The following is a 20,901-nucleotide window of genomic DNA, read 5'->3' as shown; positions in this document are numbered from 1 at the left end:
GCAATGTTCTGCATGAGTCCAGATGAAGACTCAGAGCTTATGACAATGCCTCCTAAAAGTCCAACAAGAAGTCTAGAGCCCATAAGAAGGATTCAAGCCAGTCTCTTATGGATCTGTGCTGGTAAGGCCCAAAGGTCAGAGGTGGAAGCTACAAAATCCATGCCAGCGGGGTAAAGGAGGTGTGCTGGTAGGTTGAAAGTTCTATGCTGGAGCCAAGTAGTCATCCTCATAATAAAGACCAGGGCTGTCCTGAAAAGCAGCACAGCCTTTCTCAGTGACATAGAGGTTCCAAACTCCTCCAATGATAAACACAGTTGAGTAAATACCAGGAAGCCAGAATGATGAGTTTGTCCTGGAGATTACATAGCACACGTCTTCTCCTCCAGAGCCAGGAAGCAATGCTCAGTGTAAGGACCAGGGCTCCTCCAGGAGAACCAATGGCTCAAACAGCAATACTTAGTGAGCCAGGACGCCTCACTTTTACTTCTGCAGTCTCTGTTTATGCTGGCAACTTTCCTCAGGTGAAACATCTATGCTCAGCACCATGATGATTTAATTCCTCTAGTGTTAAGTTGACCACCAATTTTTAATCCATACAATGTTGTTCGTCTAATGGACTTTTTTAAAAATATGATTGGGCAATTTTCTTTTGTAAAGTATAAAATTCTTTTTTGGCGGTATAATTTTGACAGTTTGACTATAATATATTTCAGTCAGGATCTTTTTCTTGATGTCTATTTGGAGTTCTATGTGCTTCTTGTATCTGAATGTCACATATTTCCAGAAATAAAAGAAGTTTTCTGCAATTATTTCATTGAATTGTTTCTGGGTCCTTAGGCACCAGTTTTTCTATATTATGTCAATGTTTGATCTGAAACATATGTTTCATCCTTCAGTCTCATTCTATTCATAATGAAGGTTGTCTTGATTCATTCTTTTATCATATAGTTTTCTAAATGGGAAACTTCAAAAGATCTACCTTCAAGATCCCATTTTTCTTCTCTTTTCTCTATAATGTTGTTAAAATTTTTAATTAAAGCTTTCGTTTGACTTATGGGGCTATTTGCTTACAGGATTGGAATGGTTCTTTAAAAAAATTTTATCTCATTTATAGACTCTTCATTTGTATTCTACACAGTTTTCCTAATTTCATTTAGACATTTGCTTGCTTTCTCTTTGATCTCATTGAGCATTTTATAAAACATTTCTTTTGAATTCTTTATCAGGGATTCATCCTCTTTAACATCTTCCAAATCTTTTACTAGAAATTTATAAATATTAGGCAGTGTCATAGTAGTTTTTAAATATAAAATATATGTATATTTAGATGTGTACATCTGATGACATAGATGTCTACCAATTTTATGGAGTAATAAGAAATTTTACCTTTAATATATGTCTCTAGGTATTTGTTGTACAATGTTTACCTTATTTCCTGTTGGGGACCATGAGGTAATCTCCCATAAGACTTCACTGGATATTTTAAGTGAATCGGGCTTTGCATATTCACCCTCAGAATTGTCAAGACTTACTATAGGTTAAATAAGAGTTGGGACACTCTTGGGTATTGTCTAGATAGTAGAAGGTGTGGCCTGCATGGTTACTCCTACAATGGGAAAGTTGACTCCTATCAAGTGAAGGAGGTTTAAGCAGTTAATGATGATAATGAATCTGTTAGATGAACGTGTTTCTGTCTTTGACTGCTCTAGTATTGGCAAGGGGCCTGAAGCATTTGCTATCTGATTGGACTCTGATGTAGTTTCAGGCATCTCATAAATGAAGAAAGTAGCAGAAATCACAACTTTCCCTCTTTCACATTCAGGCCCTGTTTTGTCAGTAGTGTGACGTAAGAAAAGTTGCAGGGATAAATGATCAAAGGGACAAACATATATGTGTGGAGACAGAAGAAATCATGTGATTTTTCTGATAGTGTTCTGAGTATGTCTTGGGAATTAAGGAGGCCTGCAGAAAGGGTGCAAGATGAAAGGAAGACTGGTTTATCAATTAAGTTTACTGTACTATTTATGTACATTCTGTGCCACCCTGAAACAATTGCCAAAGTAACTTCGAAAATCATTCGTCATCGAAAACTGCAGTTGATTTTGTAATGACGAAAGAGTCCTAAATATTAAAATAATTATAAAAATGTGACAGCAGACAGACATGAATGAAGTAAATGTTATTAGAAAAATCGTGAAATGGTGCTGATAGATTTACATGACACAAGGTTGCAGAAATATGAAATTTGTTTAAAAAAAGAGCACTGTCTGTCTGAAAAACATGATAAAATAAACCACAAAAAATGAATACGCATAGTTGTATATCTGCAGAGAATGAGAATAAAAAAAGTAATGTTTGAACAGAGAAAATCTGGATTCCTAAAAATCATTGTTTTTGGATCCATGATCATGGGTGACATCTTTTAAAACTAGTATGTTTTTATGAAATCAAGAGCATTTCTCTAAACTATACTGTAAATTGGAAAAATTCTGAATCTCAAAAAGACAATTTTTAGGTATGTTATTTTAATATGACTTGTATACTATATATTATCTTTTTTTAAATGATAAAAGATAAGTATTTTTCCATATCCATAGATACGTGCAGTAATAACTATAGTCACTTAAAATTTTTAATTATTTCATAAGAGTCTCTTCCTTGTTTGAATTTTATAAAATCACAATACATCTAAGAAATGTCTTAAATAACTACTAATCCCACTTTCTGTATCTGTAGATTTGTCTCACTTCTGGAAATTATACTAAGGATACTTCTGGATGGTAATTTTGGGGATGCATTTCTTTTTACTAACTTAGACTTTCTGTGTGTTTACATCAATATTATTATTGATTGATTAACTGGTAGATGTACTTAGAATCCCATTAACACTGTAGATACTAAACACGTATTCTGCCAGTGAGCTGCAGTCTCTGTCCTTGACTTTTTATCTGAGCCCTTCACCAGTGAGATTATGATACTGATAGAGTATACGATCATTAATATTTTAAAGAAGTATTTTAATTTGAGGTATATAAAGACATAGTCCACAATTAGTGGACTAATACACATTGAAAAACAACAACAACAAAAAAAGACCATGTACCTTGCTTTATTGTGATATTTGCTTTACTGTGGTGACCTTGAGATGATCTTGAACTGCGTCTCAGATATGCTTGTACTTGTCAGTGAGCTTTGACTTTGTTGATATACCTTAAAGGAAACATATATATTTGATAAGCACCCGTGATTATTTTGCCTGCCTATAGCCAAAATAAAAAGTATAATACTAAATGATATAAATAATGTGCATTAATAAAAATACAATTTTTTTCTAAATTACTTTTATATGTTTAAGGAGCAACCTGGCCATGCATTTAATGAGATCAAAACAAGTACTTTAACCATTTTTGCTTTTTAGGTATTTAAACAATTTCAGCATTCTTGTAAGATTTAAGTCATTTTATCAACTGTTTGAAATTTATGAATATTTTCAAATGCTAAACATTGTGTAGTGATATGATTTGAATTAAGAATTAAATTTTGTGTTTTATTAAGATATTGCATTGACAATAAAAGTCACAGTATGCTCATAATCCATTTTCTTCTATACTACAATAAATTTGAAAGTCTGTCTTATCGGGAAATTCTAAAATAAGCATGTTGCTGTTTTGGTCCTCTGACAATTACTCACTGGAGACAAATAGTGTTTAACAGTCCATAGATTTAGTTTGTCCTCTTTTGGCAAAGACTCAAAGTACAGAGATATAGACAAGTGACTGACAAATGTATATTTTCTCTGGTTTGAAAATGATACTGTGATGTTTTACATGTCTAGGTGATTAGTATTATACCTCTGGGATACTGAAAGAATATTACTGATCCTCTATTAAATAGTTTGGAGCAGCAAATTTAGTTAACTTCCAATATTAAAAATGACTGTTCACTGATAAAAAGGCTGCTTGCATAATTTTCAGGTTTTAAATGTCATTAAATTTAATGTGTCTCCTAAATTTTAAATGTGTACAAATTGTCATTGATTATTCCAAAAAAAAAAAAGAACATCAAAATTATATTCTATTTCCATTATATTCCTAGTAAAAATTCAAAGTTGGTTTTTAAATGTAGTGCAAGTGGCAATTAAAGCCTCTGACCTACCAACATATATTAATTATTTTACTTTGGAACTTAAGTTCATTTCAAACTACCGAATCAGTATTTAAATTCTATTTATTGGAGACAGTAACCTTGTAACTCTTTATTAAGTTTTTTCTTGACATTGCAGAATTAATAATTATACATATTTCTTGGCCAAGGTAAAAGTATTTTTAGGATTTTCAAGACTATAACTATCTTTGTATTCATATTATAATACTTCATGGAGTCTTGGCCTAAGGAATAAAAAGTTATCCATCTTCAGAAAAAAACGGTAGTTTTACCTTAAGTAAATCTTGTTTTCTTTCATTTTATCCTTTTGTAGGAGGGGTACTAGGGATCAAACTCACAATCTTGCACTTGTGAGGCCTGCACTTATTCCACTAAGCTAAATCACCAGCCCTTCTTTTATTTTATGGCCAACTTCTAATTTGGGAATATGAAAAAAAATTGAATATTTCACCTTAAGCATTACATACGAAGCAGATTCAGGCAAATTACCTTGATTCTGTGACATAACATGCAAAAGTAATTTCTGTGATGCTCATTGCATATTCAGGATTTCATATTTCAAAGTTATTATTTTTGGTTTTTGACTTGTCCCTTTTAATCATAAATGCATCAGTTTTATAATTAGAATTTTTAACTAAAGCATGACAAAATTATTCCAAAGATCATTAGCCTGAAAATATCTTTGAATTCCTAATTTAAATGCATATGCATGATTCTGTTTCTTTTAATGTTAAAAAAAAAAAACTCCAAAAATCATGTAGGAATTAGTGTAAGTCATCCTAGCATCTCAGAATAATGATTTAAACCAAACATCCCATTGCTTAATTGTAATAGTATATCAGAAGTCATTTTATGGTGTCATATAATATGACTCTGACTTTTTAGATTCCTATCTTGGTTCTGTAACTCTATAACTAGGTAGCCTTTCTATTCAATTTCTATGACTTTAAATGGAAAATAATAATAATCCCTAGAATTAATCTGAAGATCAAAATAGATTAATATATGCAAAATGATTACCAAAGTGTCTGGCATAAAATGTGTTCCTCATAAATATCAGAAGTTATTGGTGAAGCATGGAGACAGTATTGATATTAATATTGCAAAATCTTGTGTGTTGTTGCCCATAAAAGAATTGTAACTAATGTGGTGAACCTAACCTTGGATCCAAGGTACTGTATTGCTCATTTAGTAGGTTAAAATGAAACAGGAGGACTTTGTGCACCTTACACATATTAGAGAACATGAAAGATTGAATGTAATTAAAAGATTTTGAGAAAAGTCCAGGTGACAATATTATTTAAGTATATTTTTAAAAGTTAGTAATAGGAGGTAAGGTTAATAATATCAACAAGAATGAAAATGGGGAAAAGAAAATTAATGGAGAGGGAGAGTAGTGGGGAAAAGGAAAAAGGATTTAAAAATCCACAGATTTTATTATGCACATGTATCCATTCCCTCAGATGACAGTTAAAGTCATGTACTACAAACATAGTGTAATGAAAAATAAATAAATGTGAAGTGAAGAAGGCACAGAATTTGAACAAAAAATGCTGAATACATGTACCAAGTCACATGATTTTGTAATGAAATATCTTGAGTAAGAAAAAAACATATGAAGGACATCAGTTGCACACTTTTCTATGGTACAATTGAGTATTGTGTATAAACAAAATTATTTTAATGGTAACCAGAAAGGAAGTTATTGGATTACCACATATATAAAAAACTACTTACAATTTTTGAACTAGGACCACTTGTCTTATGTTATATTATTGATTAATATACACTTACAGTGTCAAATTAAAAGCAAAGGTCTGTCCAAGCTAAAAAAATCTCCTTCATATATAATTTCAAACTTCCAGATAACACTATAAGAAGCAATGAGTTCAGTTTGACTTTATGGTAAATTGCCTCAGGATTATCGTGGTGAAATTATTGTGTCATTGTGCTGGTTGATACTGTGTTGATTGATAACAAAGTGAAGGAGAGAAGAGGAGAGAGAAGAGGAAAGAATGGGAGGAAAAGGAAAAGAAAATATTTGGAAGAACAAAGAAGAGGTGGGAAAGAAAGAGAATAAAGATGATGGAACTTTGTGAAACACTATACCTAGTAATGTTTGGACTGCCTAAGTTAACCCTTACAAAGTGCTCAAGAACTTCTAGTTTAAAATGGCAATTAAACCAATATGGTAGCTTTTTCTTGCTAAGCAACATGTATAGAATTAAATCCTTTGAACTACAGATTTTGCAAGCAAAAAGTTATGAGTTCAATCCCCGGCATACACACACACACACACACACACACACACACACACACAAAGAACTACAGACTTTACAAGCAAAAAAGGTAAATGCATTCTCATAATATTTTTAGTAAATATTTGATAGTGATACATTATTGCAGTTATTTCTTTTTCTTCTCTTTCTTCTACAGTTTAAATGAGGAGGAGGATAATTACATATGTTCTTTTCCCAAAAGAAAATTACTTCAATCATTTATTTGGCTTTTATTTTGCTCATTATCATAAGTACTTTATTCAAAACTGTAGTAGACAAGACAAAAAAAATTCCGCATTTTCCTATACGTTTAATAAATAAGTTGTCCTGTTTTTCTTTTTTTTTTTTCACTTCTGTGTCCTCACAATCTCATTCCTGTTGTGTAATGAATATTTAATAAAACATGATTAAATTGGTTAAATGCAAAGGAAAATTGACATGACAACTAACTCCAAAACTATAATAAGTAAAACTAATGTTGGCACTATAGTTATATGAGAATATCGAAGGTACTATGTGGAGCCTGGTGCTTAACATCTGAGGTTTTACTATGTCTAGGAGGTTTCTAAAAAACTTTCTTCCTCACAAGAGATTATATTTATATCAGTAACTTAAAAGAAGGTAGAATATTTTAATCACAGTTTCAGAAATTTCATTCAGGGTTGGTAGGATAAAAACAGAAAAGCATGACAGAAAGGCCTGGGTTAGAGGAAAGTGCTCAGCCATGGCAGCCGGGAAAAAGAGTGAGCAAGGAAATCTATGGAAGGAGGCCACCCAATCCAGGTCACAGCACCAGGGAAACGTCTGTGCAAACCAGGCTCTCACCACTCACCAGCGGCTGAACTCACCAGTAGATGAATCTACCAATGAAAACCATGTCGCCAAGACCCACAGCAGGAATTTTCTATCCTTGAGCTCTTTACTTTTTGCCTTAGTCTCACAAAGCTGAAAATTAGTAAATTAGAAGAAGGCGGGATGGAAATATCAAAGTCCTCCAATGGACTTTGAACTCAGCTGTAAGTTTTAGGGAGTAAATTCTGACTTGTTCTTCTAGGAAAAAGGAGAAGCGACTTTCAGCTCAAGCATCAGACCTTCTTTCCACGAGGTAGTGTGGCACACCAAAATTAGGGTCTCTTAAATTAGTAAGTGTACTAACCCTTTGTAAATTTTGTATGTGTCAGTGATAATAAATACTTACAGAAGGTTTTCTTCTATTAATTTAGATAGTAAGAGTATAGCTTAATGACTAATTTAACGAGTTCTTTGTGATGCATCAAATTACACAGTGAATGTTTAAACTTTAGAAAAATAATTTATTACAATAAAAAGCACATTGTCACTGCTATTGCTTACCCTCAAAATACTCCTCATTTTGGAATCACTATGGTTTTTGTTTTTTTTGTTTTTTTTTTTTTTTAGTTTTTAGTACTAGGAATCAAACTCAGGACCTCATACTTGACAGGTGTTGTGCCCTGTGCTATGTTCCCGGTTCTATGACATCATTCTTGCCATTTTTCTGAAGTGATCTGGAAGTTCTTTTTGTGACTATTTTCAGTAGTTGTAATTTAAAAAAAAAAATATGGTGAATGTTGCAGCCCAGTGCCATTCAATAGAAAGGCAGCCTCTAAGTGTCAGTCTGTTTTCATTCACTTTACTCACTGGACTTTGACCCTGCAACTTTTGGCTTTTCCTGAAAGTCAAAATAACCACAAGAGTTAAAAAATTTAAATGGAAGAGCAGAGGATGTAGTTCAGCAGCACACTACCTGTGTGGCAAGCACAAGGTGCTGATTCTGACTCCCGGTTCCAAAAACAAAAAACAAAACCAAAAAACATTAAGTTTGAATTGATTGAGGGCATCAATGAAGCTAAGAGAGCATAACCAAATACAATGAGAAAGAAGGAAATTTAGAAGAGCTTCAAAAAGTGGCAAAATATGAGATAAATATATTTGATGCCGAAAGTATTTCAACAGTGATTAATATCAATGTGTCTTTTATTGTATGCATGATTTTAAATTTAAATATTTTCAGTCACACTTAGTATCCACAGCCTTTCATCCCTTGAGCTGTGCCTTACCTTTCATATTGTTGGGGAGGCACAGAAACAGAATATTACATGTTGGTTTAGTAGTCCAAGTAGTTGAGGCACAGGTACAGAATTTTAAAACAGTAAAAAAAATCATATTTCTTTTGTCCAGAGAATAGATGAATTTAATTAGAAAGTAAATATTAGCAAAAAAATAGGATGGAAGGAAAAAGTTCTTCTGACAATCAGATGCTAAGTTTAAGCCAGTTATAAAACCAATCTTGATTTTTAGTACTATAATGATATAGTACTATTGAAGATAGTTCAAACTGGACATGTATGTATTATGATTACCATGAAGTCTACAATCTTGTACATGTCTTGTAGTACAAAATTTATTGTCTGTAATAAAATATTTTGTTAGCCACAATGCCTTAACAAATATTTTAGGAAATAAGTATTTCAGAACATCTAAATATCTCTATACTGTTGACTGCAGATATTTAAAGGAGATGAGCTTTAGATCCTTAAAATATTTAAAACATGACATTATGAAGAGATTATTAAAAGTGTCAGTGGAACAGATAGATGAATTCAGTACATTATTCCTTGGTTAGAAATTTATAGGAACTAAGTACTATGTAGATTCAGAAAAGGAAGGCAGCACTTCATTATGTATTGCTGGGGAAGAGCTCTCAGTTGGTTGCTGTAATATTCAGATTGCACAAAGTATAAAACTGAGAGCACTGGGGATATTTGAAATGAAAAATATGAAAAGCATACTTTAAAGAAATGACCAAAGGTTTTAGCTTGAGTGGTTAATATGTTTTAGAATTTAGAATCTAAAATAGGCATTTCATCTTCATTTTTGAAATCTGTGCATGTCAAGATTGAAGTGTAATTTATCCTATAGGCAAGAGGAAATAACAAAATATATTTGAGATAGAATATGACATGATATAAGGTTCATTTTAGGAGTATTGACATATCAGAATATGAAAAATGAATTGCAAGATGGAAAGAGAATTAAGAAGTTATTCAAAAATAGAATGCGGTCTTTACAGAAGCAACACAATACGTTTGTTGAAACTGCTAACTAAACTTTCAAGCATGCAGTCATAAAAAAAATTAAATGGGAAGTAAAAAATTTGGAAGCTATCAAAATTGTAATGAATATGATGTGTGTGGTAATTATATTTTGTAAGAAAAATAAAGGAACATAAGTCCTGTAATGATATCAATAAATGTTTTGCTTATTTCACTTCAGATTTATATAATTACTCTTTAGAATATCTTAAAAATGCTAAAAATTTAATGAAAGATTTATATCTTAAAATGTATTTGTATAAATGAAAACATTTTAAAGCTTCTATCTATATAGTCCTTTTTTTTATTTGTAGTTATATTTTTACAGGGAAAAAGTCAACCTTTAGATAATTTGTGTAATTCCAAGTGGTTAGATATCATAGCCTTTAGTTGATTGAAAAAGTTAGGCTACATGTTTTAAAGAATTACATATTTAATAAATTGAAAAGTATTTAGAGGTTGAAGTATATAATACTTTGAAACTGCAATTAAACACAGTGATTAATCTAATGGAAACAAATATAAAATTATTTTGTGACTTTTTTTCTCTGAACTGTATGAAAAATGTACTCAATATATGTCAAATCAATTTTATTTACAACATAGCCCACAGAAACAAGAAAGTAAATTGTAATTAAATTGTAAATTGGTAAGCACTTTATATATATATAGTAGTCTTTTGGTGACAACTTGAATTTTTTTCTATTCTCACTGCCACAAGTATCATGTCATGACATTTATCATACACCTAAGCATAGGATACTCTTAAGATTTCCCAGTTACATTATGGTATAGCCATGAGTTTACATTGATACAGGGGAACCCAGAATGAATAAAGTCAGACTTATGCATAATTGATGAATGTGTTTTACTCATACATAAACATTTCACATTAACTTAATCCTGTCCAAAGTTTGTAGTACTTTTTTGTTGCAGGGACCTTTGATTTCTATTTCAATAATGAAGATAGTTAGAGATGATAATTGTGCTTTTGTACATACCTTTCTTGACTCACCAAGATACCTTGAAATTTCTCACATTAATTGCACATATTAATACCATGGTGAACTTTCAAAATAAAACTGCCATTATTATACAATCACTTTATAATTTTGGCTCAAGAAATCAAATCAGGTATTACAGTGATCATGTCACTGCTCTTTCTTTTCAAAATTCACATGGAAATGATAAGAATAAAGGCAAGAGGAAATTTTTAATCCATTTTTAAACATATAAAAGACCTTATATGATTATATCCACAGGCTGGAGTCTTTGAAGAATTGGTTATTTCTCCTCTTTTTCTTTTTAAGAAAGAACAAAGAAAGTTATATCAAGTTTCAAATAAAGATCAAAAAAGGCAGTATTTATGTTCTTGAAGAATATAACTGAAAGGGAATTGATACGACTTCCTAGTACAATAAAAATAGTCAAATTGTCTGAAAGTCAATAGCTGCACAACAGAATGAAAACTTGTAGCAATATGCATGAAAATAAGTCTGATTCAATTATGTGCACACTTTTGATAAATCCTAGTGTAAATTAGGACCTGAGCCCTACTGAAACCCATCATTCAGAGTTTACACAGAGTAAACACAGAGTTTAGCATATTATTGCCAGTGCAACTCCAAGGAAGGATCATCATCCTGGTAGGAAAAATAATGCACAGTGGATCGAGACAGATCTATTGTGTTAGCTTTTCATCACCATGACAAACCCCTGAGAAAATCAGACTCCATAGTGGGGGAATTTTATTTTGACTCAGTTTCAAAGATTTCAATCCTTGATCCTTTGGAGAACATTTAAGAAACAAACAATAATGTCATCCAACTTCTGATTTTTAAGATAAATATAGAAAAATTGTCCAAGAGTATAGTTAATTTTCTTATTCTTCATATTATTCATTCACTTTCATTCACTGTGAGTCATTGGAACCATTCGTTGGACAGGAACTCTCCCCTCAAGATTGCTAAGAGCACTGGATAAATTTGAAAGAAGTGGATAGGCAGACAGTTCAGTCTCACAAGTAGTTTTAAGAATGCAAAACTTGATCACACTTCAAGATTAGCCTGTTTTGAGCATCTTAAATAGAAAACATGCACCATGGTGGCCTTTGAAAGACTCCTACTAGGTAGAGAGGTCAAGGATATAAAGACTAATTAATAATAATAATAATATCAATAAAATAACATTCAAAAAAGCACAAAACTACTGGAGTTTATTTCCTTAATTCTTACATTTAATAAACTTCCACTGTATATACAAAACTAGTAAAATACGTAGTCTACATTTTTTTCTTTTGCAGGAAAAAAAAAATCCCATGCGTATTTGAACCTATACTGTTTCTTCCAATAAGCAGGCTATATGTCAAACATAAAAGCTACAGAAAGTTTGAGTAAAATCATAGCAACAGTTTGACACTGAAATTTTTATGCAATGGTATATTACCATCTGGCAAAAATATTTTAAATAAAACAAGAAACATCAAGGGCAATTTAGCGGATAATTAGGAATATCTAGGACATGTGGAAGTATAACACAAAATTTAGAAATATCTTTCAAAGACTTTTTAACAAAATGTACCAGGGGAATATGATTGAAGTGGAAAAGGGCACTTTATCAAATATTTTCTGTTATTATAATAAGGAAAAAATTGAAATTTTTTATAGAAGATATATTATAAAGTAGGAGAACAGGAGATTCTCCACAAATTTGAATTTCAGTTGGGTTTTACAATACGTAGAACCTGTGAAGCTCAATATTTTTCTAAATATTTATTGGTGAATATCTTGGTTTGGAGTCCAGGTTGGACACTGATCTACGCTCATGAAAATACAAAGTTCAATCAGAAGATCTATCTCTATCCGTGAATCAGTTCATGACAAAATAGATTTTCATAGCAGAATTCAAGCATCATTATCATGTCTATCTTGAAAATTGCAGAGTTGGGACTAATGTCTTATTGAAATCTAGATTTCACTCATGGATATGTGCTCTTTTCTTATTCAATGCCTTTTATTGACTTAAGTTTTATTAGTATATGTTTGTACTACATAATGATCACCTTCACTATGGACGAACTTGGAAAGTGTGCTCCTGAAGATAACAAACATTACACAGTATTAAAAGATTATATCCAAAAACAGTTGCACCTCTAACTTTGTTAGTTTTCTTTCATTTCTGGGACAAAATATCCAACACCAAAATTTTAAAAAGAGAAGATTTATTTAGCTTATAGCTTTTGGAGATTTTAATCCATAATGAACGGGTTGCAAGGCAGGGTGGCATGGCACTGGGGCAATGCTTCAAGGTAGCAGCCAGAGCCAAAAGGGAAGAAGCCTCTTCTCCTTTATAAAATATGCAGGCCACCCTACCACCTCCATCAGGGCAAGTATAATACTCACGAAATCTCTGTGCCTTCCTCTTGCACAAGATAAGGATATTTACAAAGTAAAGATCTTGGCTCCCTGCTGAGTCTCTTAGTAAAACTTTTAAACTTCTCACGTTGACACAATTTATCAACCATAAAAACCACCTGGAGCAATTCCTTTCATTTTTGTCACTTTTGTGAACTTTTCCTAGGAGTCTTGCACTGAAATATATATAAAAAAAAGAGAGAGAGTACAATTTCACTCATAAATATTCATATTTAAATAACAGTTCTTTTATCCATTGGTAGATGTGGGATTCTTAGAAAGCAAAGCATGTATAATTTAAGAGACTTATTAAGAAAAAAAATAAAAGGGCGCATATGAATTTTAGAAAGAAAATAAATAATTGGAAAAGAAGAAAATATAAAATTTAAGACTTGCCAAGAATGATAATGTCAAAAAAATATAGGAAAAAACAAATATCTTTAAAATAATCAACTTCCACAATATATTCTATCATTCTTATCACCTTTAAATATAAAAATATATTTCAATATAATTTTCTACAGAGATAATAGATAATTGATTTCTGCATCTATCCCATTGTTTGAATATTCCTTTTGTTTTTGATAATTTTGTGCGTAGTATATGACATCACATAAAGACGTATTTGTTCTTTAAAAATAGTATAGTCTTTTGCCTTTTAAAAACAGAAATTCTAAAATCCTGATAAATTCTATTTTATGAAAATTCCTTTAAAAATACATTTGTTTGTATCTAATGCATAAGCATAATTACTGCAAAAATATTTACAGCATACAAAAAATATTAAATGCACACATCTAATTACATTTATTGTATTACTAAGTATATTTTTCACATGGAATCACTTCTGTTTTGTGCCGGTATTTTTGTGCCGATTTTTTGTGCCAGTATATTAGAAACCAATCACATATTTTTACTCACGGTGATTTAAATTCTTTTTTCTCTGCAATTTTAAGCCAATGTTCAATGTTCTTTTACGGAATGTCTCCTAGTGAAAGAAATTATGGTGTTTGTTCATATCTTGATGTAAATAGTGAACCATGTACATTCATAGTATTAATTCACCCTTTCAATGGGTAATGATACAACTATTCCTACAAACCATTATTTAAGAGAAGACCTAACACTGATTTAACTGGTATTAAAATGTACATGTATCCAATTAAAGCTAAATTCATGTATTCCAAATTTATCTTTACCATAGGTAACTCTGCATGAAGGAAATGATTGCAGGGGCAATAGTAGAAGCGACCATTTAAAAATGTCTACTTGGAACTATTTTAAAAGAACAGACCAAGACAATGGAATTCAACTCTTTTTCCCAGAGCCTTAAATCCTGTAAAAGGAGGGTCTCAGAAATTTAAGCTTTATTGGCTTTGTGGTAAATCTATCTACATATATCTACTGCTTTCCTGCTTAAGAGAATGTAATTTTTGCTGCCTGAGAAGGATTGTAATTATTAAGAGACAGAGATTACAAATATTTTATATTTTATACTTCTTAGTACAATTAATTTTATAGCCATCAATGACTACCCCTGTTAGGACAAAAGACTTTTCAGCGTGACTTAAGAGTATTATGCATGTTTCCTGTTCTTTTACAAATATGTGGTACTGCCATTCCCAGTTATTCTTGTGGCCAGTCAAGTGCTGCACTGTCTCCGTGATCAGCCATCACGCACTTGAGACAATTTGAACTTAAAATAAATTAAACTAAGATACATTTTGTTTCTCTGTTAGTCATATTTCTAACATCAGTCAAAGCATATAACTAATAGATGCAATATTAGAAAACACATATATTAAACATTTTCATCTTTGTCAAAAGTTCCACCAGACAATGTCGACTGAAAATGTTCTGCTGTCTATTTTCATGCAGAATCAGCATTATTACCTTGCACTCAGTTATCTAGTTGCTGAAGCTGTTGTTTGCCTCCCATCGAGCCTTTGTAGTTCACATTTTATTATTCTTCCTCCTCACTACATAATACTAGTCTGAATATTTTGTTTGCTTTTAAGGTTATTATTTTTGGGGGTTGGGTTTTGGTGAATGCATGTATGTTTTTGGTATAAGAAAATGAAATATTACTGGTATATATGACATACATTGTTTATACATGAATAAATTAACAACAAAAATTAATCCACAATATCTTGGTATTCAGAGACATTCATGTGAAAATATTAGAATTAATAAATTGGACATTGAAATATTTGTTAGCACAGACAATTGAATCAGCTTTAAAATTTCATGTAGGGTGTTTGTAAATTCAAAATTATACTCAAAATTAAGGTGCCATGCAAATAGAACAAGAGGTAAACATATTATCCATGATTCAGATTATTATATTTATATTGATTTGAAGTTTTATCCAATTCCTATCATTCTATGAGCACTGGATGATAACCCTCAGAAAATTCTGCAGTGTTATTGATATGTTGAATAAAATAACATACCCAAATAAATACAACACTTTCCCTTGTTCTTAAATTCATTAAATATGTATTTAACATACTGGTAATATTGATTGTTTTTCTATAATTAAACAACAAACACACATTTTAGGTGTTTTGATTCTTTTATTTGTTTTTAATCTCTGGAAAGAAGTTTCTATATACGTAAATGTTGCAAAATCAACCTTTCACTTACCTCACATTAAAAAAAACATGAAATTATGTCACTAATTTCATTAACTCATATTATTTGTGATAAGGTAACTCTTAGTCTTTTCTATGTAAGAGAGATACTGTAGTTAGGCTTTTTAACTCTATATTCATTTGATTGTTTTTTCTCTTACACATATCATATAATGGTATCCTGATTATCTCTCAAGGTCAACATTAAGTAATGCTTTCCAACAAAATCTTCTTGGATATAGAAACTTTTTCTTACAAGAACACACATGGTAAAATATTCATATGAATTTCTGTCCCCAAATCTAATTTTTATAGTAAATATGGTTCATAGCATAGTAAACTGATTATTAAAATAATATGCCCTATTACCAAATTATATTTCAGGATTTACACATAGTAAATTCTTAATAGTGGCTTATATATCAAACACTAATTTTTTATTATGCCACTTGAATATTCTTATTAAATTTTAAGACGTAAAATGGTCAAGAAGATAGTTTTATATTTAATAAATACTTTAAAACATGTTGCATTTAATAATATATTTAAAATATACCACATGATAAATATAACATTATGTGAATCAAAATAACTTATTTTGTAAAGGACTTCAGAAATTAAACTTTTGACACTTTTTTAAAAAAATTAATTATTTACTGTCTGAAGTTACCGAAATTAATACAATGAAGTACATCATTTTATCTATCATAGAAATTAAGGCAAAACTGACTTTTACGAAACCCATATTTCTATAAATCACTTTTTTTTTTTTTTTTTTTTTGGTCTTTTTTTGTTTTTATCGGTACCAGGGATCGAACTCACGACTGCCTGCTTGCAAGGCAGGCGCTTATGCCGCTGAGCTAAATCCCCAGCCCCTATAAATCACTTTTAAGATAAAAGCTTAGAACTCTGTGAAAGATATAAACCTCTTCTTTTTGATTCATTTCATAAAATTGTGGTTATAAATCATTTTAATTGGCAATTAAAATATTTAATTATTCAAAATCTAAGTATTAATATAAGCTTTATAATGAAAGCAACTCAACATGCATCTTTAAATCCATTTGTGTATTTTACTTTAATATCTAATTTTGATAATTTTAAATCAAACTTCAAGTATTATAAGAAATAAAATTCAGAAATTATTTGTTATGATAATATGTGTTTATATTACATATTTGTTGGAAATTTCTGGCCCCCATATTGTAATTAATGTCTAGAGATATAATTTTGTCAAGATCTATCCGAATAGTAATGCAATTTATTCTATTACAACTACTGGTTTATAGTTCTCAAGTCACTATTTCTTCTTGGGCACTTGACATTGATAATTCAGCTCTGAGAGTCTTACTCATCACTGGCTGAAGAAGATAGATAGGAGGAGGAAACTGAAGCATGACCAAAACAAACTCATTCATCTTCCTTACAAGTTTGACTCATTTTCTTGTTAGCACTTTAATAAATGTGATTTTAATTAGAGTTCATTGTTTCATATAGTCTATCCATTGCAACAATAAGGAATATGCTGCTTTTTTGAAGCATAGATACAGAACCAATAATAGTACAATTGTAAAATAATTTAATATTAAAATTTATTTTTAATCCATAAACTTTCTATATTCATGTTACCTGATAGACTAGGCCTAATTTAACTGTTCATGGAGAAGACAAACCTGGAATAGGAAATTATGGAAGAAGAAAAATATCAACATGTGAATTACAGATGGTTCACCGAAAGGGGAAATTTACAGTTAAATTCTTTTGAAAGAATCACTACAGTTAATTTATGGTAAATAATTATTAAGCTTTGGATGCTATTGTCATGATGTATTATATTTAGGTAAGTTTAAATTTTCATATATATATATATATTTATTTGTATTTTTCTGAGTGTGGTAAACAAAGCAAAATATGTACATTTTAGGGATTTTTTTCACATGAATAAAGCAAAATGTGTCAGCCTTAATGAGTAAATTTTCTTCACTTCATATATATATATATATATATATAGTTTTTCTAATTGAAAGTGTTACATGACAGTTGATACAAATATAATATATAATAGATGTTCTACATATTTGTGGTGTGAAATCCAAGGATTACAATTGTCTAATTGTTTTACAGCTTTCATCATGATATCTAATAACACCCCCCCCTTTAAATGACAGTTATTTAATTTAATCCATATCTGTGTGTTAAGGTTTGAAAGTACTGTCATATATTTTGCAAGTATTATCACATAAATTACTACTGTGAGAAACACACAGTTTAGAGAAATGTTTCACTAAAAGGAGGGCCAGTCAAGGTGGTGGCCAACTTCATTGTTGTTTTACAATAAATGTTCACAAGTTCCCACCCTTGATATCTGACATGCTGATCTACCAGGAGCTATCAGTTTGATACTCTTGCAAAAAGGTTATGAGGATCCTTCAGAAACTTTTAATATTTTAAGCAATGAAGTATTAATTGAGGTTTGTTTAATTTTAGACAGTGTTTTAGGGACTCAGTAGACTATGTTACACTATAAATGCAAGTTTTAATTAATTATTTTTAATGGTAACATTCATTAAAGGAAACTATAATACTTAAACATGTATGTCTGACTTATTTCATTGAAGGGTATGGCCTGTCAGTGCATCAGTTTACCTAGACAGGTCTCAAGTTTACCTATCTTTATAGCAGAGTAGAACTCCATTGTTTAAAAATAAAAGAAAATCTTTATCCATTCTTGAGTTCATTGGCATTTGAGATGTTTCCAAATTTATCAGTTTTAAATTCTGCTATTATAAGCATAGGTGTGAATATATTGTTATACTATCATGATTTTAATTCTTTCAGGAAGATATCTAGAAGGCAAATACCTGGGTCAAATGAAACTTCTAGTTTTAATTTTTTGAGGAATCTCCACACTAATTTCCACAGTGGTTGCACCAGTCTACACACACACTTATCAGTGGAAAAGAGTACTTTTCTCCTCTCATGCACACCAACATTTGCTATTGGTTAATTTCTTTACAATGACCACACTTTCTGAGATGAGATGGAATCTCAGTGTTGTATCGATTTTCTTCTTCTCGAAGACCAGTGATGTTGAATAATTTTTTATATGTTTATTGACCATTTCTACTTCTTCATCTTACAAATGTCTATTCATGCTTATTTAGGGGTTGGCTCTTTAAATTTGGGGTTCTCATTTTTTTGTTTGTTATAAATTCTAAATATTAATCCTTTGTCTGCGGAAGAGATGTCAAGTTATTTTTTCCAGTCTAATATTAACTTATTTCAAATGTTTATAACTTCTTCGTTCAACTTTGGTAATTAATATGTCGCTAAGAACCTATCTGTCTCTTATGTGTTTACCATCTTTTTATAATACAGGTTCTTGAAGTAAGTATTGATGAACTTCTGGATCTTATAAAATCTGATTTCATTTCATGTTTTTCTTTCCTAATTGCAAAAGAATGCAGTTTTTTACCTTTTTAAAAATAGTTTTGGCTTGGAATTTGTCAATTATATTTGGTCTTTCAAATAACTAACTATCCAATTAATTGATTCTTTGTGTGATTTTCTTAGTCTCATTTGAGTTAATATCGGCTCTAGCCTTTATAAGTTTATCCCTCATATGAGATTTGGTATTGATTTTCTCTTCTCTTTCAAAAAGCTTTAGATTCAATATTTGAGCTGAATGTTTTTTTTTTTTCCTGGTGTAGGAATTTACCACTATAAATGTATCTAACTAAATGTATCTAAAACTGCTTTCCCTGCTTCCTATGAGTTCTGGTATGTAGTATTGACATTATTGTTTAATTGTAGAACTTACTCAATTTTTTCTTTAATTTTACATGTGTCCCATTGGTTGTTGGGTAGGGCATCATTTAGTTACCATGTTTTTATGAATTTCCTTGGCTTATATTGTCAATTATTTACATTTTCAATGCATTGTGTCTGATAATATGCATAGGAAAATTTCAATCCATTTACATTTATTTAAGCAAATTCTTGGAGCTAGTGCATGGCCTATTTTGGAGACTGTCCATGTGCAGCTTAAAAGAATATGTATTCTGATGTGGGATAGAGCACTCTGTAGATATCTTCTGAGACCATTTAAAAAAACCACATGATTTAGATATGATATTTCTTTGTTGGTATTTTCTGTAGTTGGTGTCTTTTTGTGACAGTGAAGATATTAAATCCCCTTCCATTATTATTATATTAGGGTTTACCTGATTTTTGATGGCTGTTTTTATTTGTTTTATGGTTTTGGATGTGCTAACATTATATATATATATATATATATATATATATATATATATATATTTCTTTTTTTGGATTGTTGACTTCACAAAAATATAATTACTATCTCTTGATCAATTATAGCTTGAAATCCACTTTATCTGCAAATAGAATGGCTACCGCTCTTTTTTCTGGGTTCCTATCCAAGAAGTACATTTTCCATGCTTTGGCTTTCAGTGTATGAATATGTTTCTTGAATTCAAAGTGTTTTCTTTATGCAGCATACTGTTTGAGTTTTGTTTCCTGGTAAATGCTGTCAGTTTCTTTTGATTGGAAAATTAAAACCATTTAGATTGATGGTAGCAGCTGATATGTACTGACATATTCTTGTCATTTTCCTTTGGCTTATTCTTTTTCTTTTCCCTCTGTTTACTTTTTTGACTTGCCTAATAGATTAATTCTTTTGGAGTCTATGGAGCTACAGTTCTTATTATCTCTTTCTAGAATATACTTTAGGATATTTTGTTGTATTGATTTGGTATTCATGAATTTCTTCAGGTGTTCTTTGCTATGGAAGTGTCTAATTCTCCATCAATTTTGAAGAATAATTTACTGGAATACATTATTCTTGGTTGGAGGTTGTTTTCTTTTTGGGTTTGAAATACTTTCCTCCAAGCTCTCCTTGACTTATAAGTTTGTACTAAAAAATTTGCGTTAATTTTGATGTGCTCTTCTTTTTTGACTGTTTCTTTTATGCAACAGGTTTTAATACTGTGTTTTTGTATAGGATTTTTGCAATCTTAACTATCATGTGCTTTGCAGATTTTTTGTTTGATCATATCTAATTTGAGTTTTAAATGTCTCAATTATCAGTATGTTAAACTTATTTTCCCTGCCATTATTTTCTGCCATTATTTCTGCCACAAGTTTTTTATGCTTTTGTTATTTCTTGCTCTTTCATTGACTCAGGTAAATTTCATGTCATTCTTCTTCACATCATCTAGCAGCTGTTAGACCAATTTTCTATTCTGCCTCGCTATTTTTAAAGTTGATTTTCTTTTCA

The sequence above is a fragment of the Cavia porcellus genome, unplaced genomic scaffold (genome assembly GCF_034190915.1).
Source record: "Cavia porcellus strain 051 isolate PalLab524CR breed Dunkin Hartley unplaced genomic scaffold, mCavPor4.1 scaffold_1, whole genome shotgun sequence".
NCBI classification, from domain to species: domain Eukaryota; kingdom Metazoa; phylum Chordata; class Mammalia; order Rodentia; family Caviidae; genus Cavia; species Cavia porcellus.
Note: the sequence above shows the minus strand (reverse complement) of the source record.